At 36.2% G+C, this 8,733-nt stretch overlaps 1 long non-coding RNA gene across 1 annotated transcript; it reads right to left on the bottom strand.

Moving 5' to 3' along the window:
- Positions 1–382: 382 nt before the first annotated feature.
- Positions 383–3,378, bottom strand: LOC125493517 (uncharacterized). Its single transcript, XR_007270129.2, has 2 exons — positions 1,470–3,378; positions 383–874 (listed from the first exon to the last, which is right to left on the bottom strand). It is a non-coding gene; the product is annotated as an uncharacterized LOC125493517 (long non-coding RNA).
- Between the last annotated feature and the right edge of the window lie 5,355 nt (positions 3,379–8,733).

The raw sequence follows: 8,733 nt of genomic DNA, 5'->3' as shown, positions 1-8,733 counted from the left end.
TAACGATTAAGAGCCTATATGAAATCTCTCCTCTCGAAGCAGATTTAGTATTGCGATAGTAGAAATACAAATCAGGCCTAATCATAAATCTAGCATGAACGATTCAGCCAAAGGAAACAATTGAAATATAAAGTATTTAGACTAATCCATCAATCCCTCATTGCATACACAGATACCCATAATCTTAGAAATACAACTACTCACTAATGGTTATGAAAACAATAATAAAATCAATATAATAATTCATACTTGGAATAGTTGCAAATAACTAAAAGATGAATCTAATCAATAATCGATGAAGCAATAAATAAGATTGCCAAACTGAAGAACTATATTGAACTTGCAAATAATCCAAAGATTTGATCTTGAATCCAAAGCGAAAAGCAATAAACTAGGGTTCTTGAATTACTCTATAGAGAAAACTGTGAAAAGAAAGAGCTAAACAAAAGATGAATAAAGATGTCTTAGTAATGTTCTAATTCTTCTATTTATACTAAACCTAAAACATAAAGGAAAACTAATACGAAAATAGCTCGAAAATCAATAAAACAAGCGTGTCGAGCCAACCGCCCGATCGGCCACACATGCCCGATGGAATCAGATTAAACAATTTATCTCAGCCCAAGAATGCAACACGCCCAGTGGTATCGGGCCAGTACATCGGGCGAGCAATTTCTTTCATCAGCGCGCACATCAGCACACACAAGCACTCCCGATGGAATCGGGCCGACCTACCCCATCGGGCCCGCAGCAAATCTCACTTGTGACAATATGGCAGCCCGATGGGATTGGGCGAGACTCCGTTTCTTCATTCCTTGGCTTCAAACGCCGAGTCTTCACTTCTCCTTTTGTCCAAGGGCTCGGAGAGTATTATCTTAACACAAGCATATAGTATTAAATTAGTACGTGAATAATTAGAAAAGTATCTTAATCCCTTTCCAAAGTACGTTTTTAGTTATAAAATACTTTAAGAAAGTATTAAGTTGGAATAAAGTTTGAATTAATCAGCATTTATGTGGCAAATAGTTTATATTTAACATTTTAATACTATAATAGTTTATACAACACCTTTTAATACTTATCTCTTGAAAATTCATAGATATTACTTAGAAATCAAATTACAAGTACTAACCATAATTTAGTGATATTATCATATTATAGCTTAGAATCATCAATGAAACCATAATTTAGTTTATAATAAATGAGCTAGTTTCTAAGATTATTAATAGTTATAACTTATGAATTAGTTTAGGAATATATGTTAAACATGTTTTAACTTAAATAATTTGAATCTTGATAGCATATGTTATTATTATAAACTAGCTATAAACATTTATTAATTTAGGAGTATGTCATAAACCTAATTATTGGGATGTAGGAAAGTTTAGTAACCAAAACCATATAATATTATAAGTCACGAGTAATAGATTATAAGTTATAACCTCACATTTTAAAATTGTAAAACTTACCCAAGCAAAGAAAGCTCAACACCAGTCTTCATCGGCACGCGCAGGAAAGGATGGAGGAGGAAATTAAACTGGGGTGGCAAACTAGCATTCGGCGGCAGGGTTGGCAACGAGGCAACAATTTACGGCCGACTGAGGGTAGTGATGGAACGACAGTGCAGACGTGGTGGTGGTGGTGCGTGATGATGTTACACCCCGACAATTCTCTATTTTTCAGAAATACCTTTTCAATATAAAACTTAGAGAATCATCAAAGCATTATCGGTCGTGTAATAATGTATCGACTTATTCAGAATTTTGCAGCGTAAATAATAATAATAAATAAATTTGCAAATAAAAAATAAGTCAATCATAAGTGAACTCCAAAGGTCAAACCAAAGTCAAAGAAACACAAAGTCAAAATTTAACCATAAAAGTAAAAGTCAACTATAATATAATAAAGTCTGCACAAGCTCTCCATGGTGCATCATCTCAAACCTGAAATGGACGATACTCTGATCCGAGAGACTGCTCACTAAATGGGTCATCACAGGATCAATAAGACATACATAGTCATGATCAACACATACATACAAAGCACGGAATCAGTAAAGCTGAGTCCTATATGATAAATAAATATAGAACATAATATGATACTAACAAACATTATGCAAGGATAAGTAATAATATAATAACATAGCAAACTACTTTTACTGAGCTTGACTCCACAACTAATAGTTAATTAATTTAGTTGGAATAGGAAATGAAAAGAGTTGTCCAAACCAAACCATGTCTTCAAGTCAAAAGAAAAAGTACGAGCGCGACTTCGTACTCTCCTGCCCTACGATATCGAGGAACCTTTTAAATAAAAATAGGACACAATGATGAATTTGGAATTTGGTCCCAAGAAAAGTCATAGGCTACCACCATGTACTCGAACTCATACTAGTCCAACACTTCAGAAGTGCACAAGTCTAAAGCTATTGATATTCATTTTCCACTTTAAGTGATTGATAAATTATTTACTTGTTATGACTCACAAAGTAAGACAAACAATATAATCATCAAAGATACATAAACTTCCATTTTTGTCTTAGGATTAGATAAGGTGATCATCAACTTAACAATACAAGAATAATTCTAATACTAATTCCATAACCATTATTTGATTTTTCGATCCAAGTCACAACCAACCAACTTTTCATCGGTGAATAACCAACCTACCAAATAAGGCTCTCGGTCCTCATAAAGTATTAAACAATCCAAAGGAACAACATGATACAATTCATAATCCAATACCAACATAATTATTAATCCCTCATGTGAATTAATAAAATAAAGTTTCCAATCCTATATGCTTGCATCAATCATTGATACAAACATAATATAATTATCATAATCAACATGCTTCACACAATGACATAAAACATGCAATTTCACTTGAATATAAATCACATATGAACTATAAATAGTTCCCTATACAATATACTACATAAATCTCATCCTTAGGACACGATACTAATCCAACCCACACATAGGTATGTACGAACCTTGCGTAAGAAAAAAATGTGAGGCCACCTTAACAAGCTTAAATGTCGCCTAAAAGAGAATTCTTTGCCTACCAAATATCAACATAACCACAAATCAATCCTCTAATAAATTTTTAACAACTTTAAAATACTTTAAAACCTCCTTAAAAGTGTTAAAAAACCTTTCTCATCACTAAAACTTCAATCATTAATACTTCCTACTATAGTACTACTATGCTAGTCATTAAAACCCTCAAAAACTCATACTTTGATAATTAAAACTCCATCATAAGCGTACTAATAAATTTTTAGCAACTTATGATGTATTTAAAACCCTATAAAACATACTTAAACATAACCCTAATCATAAGACTACTCAATTCCATAAACTATAATATAATATTATGATTTTCCAGCTCATGAAATCCTAAAAATTCATGCTTTGAACTTAAAATCTCAATTTAAACATAATAAATAAATCTAAAATTTAATTACTTCACTATATAAATTACATAATGTGAAATTTATATTTAAATCCTCAAACGATAAACTTTAATCATAAAAATATTAAACCAATCCTTAAAAACATAAACTTTAACATTAAATAAAAATAGAGGAGGAATAAATAAAACAAAGAGAGGAAGGAGGGAGGGAGGACGACGACATAAGGGAGGCGGTTGTCGTCGGGCTACTGCGGATGGTGGTCGGCAACAACGGTCGGGCTGGCTGTCGGACGGAGGAGGAACCGAGAGAAAGAAAAAGGAGGAGGCCGAAAAAGAGAGGGAGAAGGAAGAGAGATAAAATAAGTGTGGGGGGATTTTGGGGGGTGTTGGGGTTTATATAGTTAACCCTTTTTGGGCTTAGAAAATTGTGTTTGGGCTTTAATATATTTAATGATTGAGTACTGGCGCATAGTTGGGTTCCTCTAATCCAATTTATAATCATTTTCACTAAACCCAAAAATATTTAAATAATTTTTAAAGTATGACTAAATAAAATATTTGATTACCTAAAGTCATTATATAATTCTTTTGACTTTCAAATCGTCAACCTTTTAAGAGATAAATCATTTAAACATTAAAATATATATAATATACATAAAAATGCATTTATAAATTTCATAAATTTTCAAGGGATTACAAATGATTCGCGAGAGAGGATAGAGAGAGTGGGGAAAGTGTGAAGAGTGTCGGACCTTAAGAACTCAAAATGCTGACCAGACAAACCTTTGGTGAAAATGACGGCAATTTGTAACTCAGTAGGTACGTAACGAGCAACTAAGTCACCATGAGCAACACGCTCCCGAACAAAATGATAATCAATTTTAATATGCTTGCTACTATCATGATGAACCAGATTTACAACAAGATAAGAAGCAGAGCATTATCACAAAATAGTTTTATGGGAGCACAGATGATGATGCCCAACTCAACGAGTAAAGAACGAAGCGAGAGGGTGTCCTGAACCGTATAAGCAACATCACGATATTCAGCCTCAGTGGAGGATTTGGAAACAGTGTGTTGCTTTTTCGAGCGTCAGGAGATAAGGTTACCACCTAGAAAGATGGCATAACCAGTGGTAGAACGACAACTATCCGGACAACCTGCCCAATCAGCATCAAAATATGCAATCATGATGGACATGGTCTTAGAGGGGAAAAGCAAGAGACCATAGTTAGATGTACCCTGCAAATACCTGTAAATACGCTTAACAACCAACAAATGAGGAGTGCGGGGGGCATGCATAAATTGGGAAACTAAATGTACATCATATGTAATATCAGGTCTAGTCATAGACAAGTACTGTAAAGCCCCAGCCATACTGTGATATTCAGTAGGATGGGATAAGAGATAACCATCTGTAAGCGAGAGAGTAGTCCGACTAGGTAGAGGGGTGCGAACAGGTTTGACAGTGTGCAAATTAAATTTTAGAAGAAGATCATGAACATACTTCTTTTGACACAGAATTAAAGCTTTGGGAGAGCGGATAGTCTGAACACCTAAGAAATAGTGAAGATCACCCAAATCTTTCATAGCAAACTCCGCAGACAAAAGAGAGATGAATTTGGTGATCAAAGGAGCAGAGTTGCCAGTGACAATGATATTGTCAACATATAGAAGAAGATATAGAATATATTTGCCACGACGAAAGAGAAACATAGAAGTATCATATTGAGAACAAAAGAAGCCCTGATGAAGCAAAAAACTACTAAAGCAAAGATACCAAGCGCGAGGAGCTTGTTTTAAACCATAGATGGCTTTCCAGAGGCGACAAATGTGATCAGGAAAATCAGGATCAATAAAACATACAGGTTATTTCATGTGAACCTCCTCAATAAGATCACAATGTAAGAATGCATTTTTAACATCTTGACTAATGACCCACTAATAGGAAATAGCGAAAGACAAAACCAATCGAACAATAGTGAATCTAACAACAGGGCTATAAGTCTCAGAATAATCAATACCTTCTTGCAGACCAAACCAGCGAGCAACCAGACGAGCCTTAGGCCTAATCACATGACCCTCTTCATCAGTTTTTATCGTACAAATCCATTTAGTACTAACCAAATTCTTTGTAGCATCAAACGGTACCAAATCCCATGCTTTGTTGACCAACATAGCATTAATCTTTTCCGGCATGGCTTGACGCTATTTTGGAATTTTATTTGCCTTAGAGAAACTAGTCGAAGCTTGTTCTTGTTCAAGAGTTATCAAACTTATTATTGTTTTGGGTTTAAAAATGTCGTCTTTAGCAAAAGTTTTCATGTCATGACTATTGTGTGACGACGGAACAACAAAAACACCATGCGGAGGAGATATAGGCAAGGACTTGGAAGACAAAGGATGAGAGGAAGAGTGGACGGATGCGAGAAGGCCACAATACGACAAAGGGGCAGCACGCGCGGGGGATGGGGCCAGCTCGTAGGGTGCTGGCTAGCCAACAACTGGACCAGCAGCACACGCGCAGGGGAGGTAAAGGCATTGGACGGTGGCTGGCCAGCGACTGGACCAGCAGCACGCGACGCAGGGCAGGTAAAGGGTTGGGCGGTGGCTGGTCAGCGACTGGACCAGCAACACTCGACGCGGGGGGGGGGGGGCATCTGGCGCTGGCTGGCCAGCGATTGGACTAGGAGCCAGTGGCGAGGAAATGGGCGACCCATTGGCCAACGGTTGCCTAGCGTGCGAACCAGAAGGCGGCTAGAGGGTTGCGAGGAAGACCGAGCAAGGGAGGGGGACCCTAGGAGCTGGACAGATGCGACAGAGTCGCAAGGGGAGGCGTGGACCACTAAAGGTAATTGGAGAAGGGATGGATCCGTATCGCTAGAGGTAAGAGTAGACGAGAGTCGACACGACACTAACTCACGATAGGGAAACATCGATTCAATAAATTTCACAGGACGACTCACATAGACACGACCTGACCTGGGCTCATAACATACAACGATATCTCTTGTAACACGGAGCATAACCAAGGAAAACACATTGGACGGACCGGGTAATCAACTTGTTTGACGGTTTTGCAGAAAAATTGAGAAAACACGCACTACCAAAAACACGTATAACGAGTAATCAGGCGACTTCGAAAAAAATTTCAAAAGGAGACAAACCATGCAAAACGGGATTGGGCAAATGATTTATGAGGAAAGCGGCAGTGTAAGCAGCATCAACCCATCATTGGCCAAGAAGCGATGGTTCAATGAGCATCGTGCGGGCTAGCTCAATTACATGTCGATGTTTGCGTTCAGCAACCCCATTTTATTGTTGATTCTTAGGGCAAGATCGACTTGCGAAAAGCAATACCACATTTTCGAAAATGAGCAAGTAAAGGTTGGTTATCAAATTCCCGGCCCCCATCACTTTGAAAATATTTGTTTTTGCAGTCAAATAAATTTTCAACCAAAGCTTGAAAATCTAAAAAACGATCAGGCGCTTCAGATTTGCGTTTTAAAGGATACAACCAAGTATAGCGGGATAAATCATCAACAAAACAGACATAATATTTGAAACCAAGATTAGATAAAATATTTGAGTGCCATAAATCAGAATGAACTAATGCCAATGGTTTATCAAAAGAGTGTATTACATCCTTGAAAGTTAAGCGATGAGACTTGCCTAAACAACACGAAACACAATCAAACAAATGACTAGTGGCACAAACAATGGCCTTATTTTGCTTAAGAGTACCTAAAACCTCATACACCCGAAAGGGGTACCACATTGGTGGGAGGTGTCCCACAAAACTATATATGCCAGTTGCTAAGTTACAGAATAATAATAATGCTAATAATTGATATTACAAGATATACATGATGATGCTATATTGATAATATTATGTTTACACATAAGTTTTATGAATGTTTTAAGATATTAAAGAAATTTACGATGTTAGAGTAATATGTTATTGAGTTTCGACTCATGACATTTTGTTATTTATTTTAGGTATGGACAAGAAATACGGAATGACGTAGTAATGAAGAGTAGTTAACTATAAATTTTGCAACTATGACGGTTATGTATTATAAGTTCATTCACACTAAATTATGAAACTTTAGTTTTGTTTAACTTATTCATATGTTCCAAGATTATATATTATTAATATAGTATGTTTAGTATTATGAAAGTAAGTTTCCTTATACCTTCCAGATGGGAGGTACGATAGTGACATTCCAACTATGCTAGGTCTTCCGATCCGCTGCTTATGAACGATTAATTGACCTAATAACGATGCTTAGAAATTAAGGTGTTAGTACATAGTTTGATTTTCAAAATCTGTTTTGATAATCATTGTGGTCTACAAGTGAGATCCGCAAATTACAAGTGAGATCTGTAGATTACAACTCTTCATGAGTTTGATTTTTTGTAGAACCACCACAAATATAGGAAGCCCTCACTTTGGAAAAATATAACTTTAATTTTACACTCTGAGTGTAGATTAAAAGAAACTGGACTTGATTCGAACATTCAAAATTATCAACTATATTGACACTCAGGAGCATTCAGAGTTTCTTCAGTGGCGACTTAACGTAAGCAAAGGCAAATATCGCGTAGAGACCATGGAAGTATCAGACAGTACTTTAGGAAAAAGGATAGTTTGGATTAGGGGTGTTCATTTCGGATAACCCGATTCGAAATTTTAATGTGATCCGAATCCGATCCGAAAAAATCGGATATCTGAAATTTCGAATTGGATATCAAAAAACTAAAAAATTGAATTTTCCGAATGAAAAGTTTATAAAATTTTGATTGGATCAGAGAATTGGATATTTCGGATATTCGACCTTGAAAATAGATATTTTCGTCTATTTCGGATTGGATATCTGAAAATGAAAATTTCTTATCCGTATCTGATCCAGAATTTTTATGGATATCCGATCCGAAAACTAAACAATCGGATAGGATATCCGAAAAAATGAATCGAATATATCGACCAGACCGGATAGACTAGACCGTATAAATTTAAGTGGGAAAAGTCTTCGATGTAGCTAGGTTCAAACACTAGTGGAAAAAACCTTATTTGTCACTTAGTAACAGATGCGGTTTTTACAAAACCGCATCATAAAATTAATTAAAAAAATGAGAACAAAAGCTAGGAGGAAAATCTGATGCGGTCCTCTTGTGAACCACATCAGATTAGAAAACAGATGCGATTTTTAAAAAATCTGATGCGGTTTCTAGGACCGCATCAGATTTTCTATCTTTTTAGGCCCTAATATGATGCGGCCCATCAGCTCCATATTAATAACACGCAGCCCACTC

This window comes from Beta vulgaris, chromosome 9, assembly GCF_026745355.1.
Source record: "Beta vulgaris subsp. vulgaris cultivar EL10 chromosome 9, EL10.2, whole genome shotgun sequence".
Classification (NCBI taxonomy): domain Eukaryota; kingdom Viridiplantae; phylum Streptophyta; class Magnoliopsida; order Caryophyllales; family Amaranthaceae; genus Beta; species Beta vulgaris.
The sequence above is the reverse complement of the archived record's forward strand: the minus strand, read 5'-3'. Positions and strand labels throughout refer to the sequence as shown.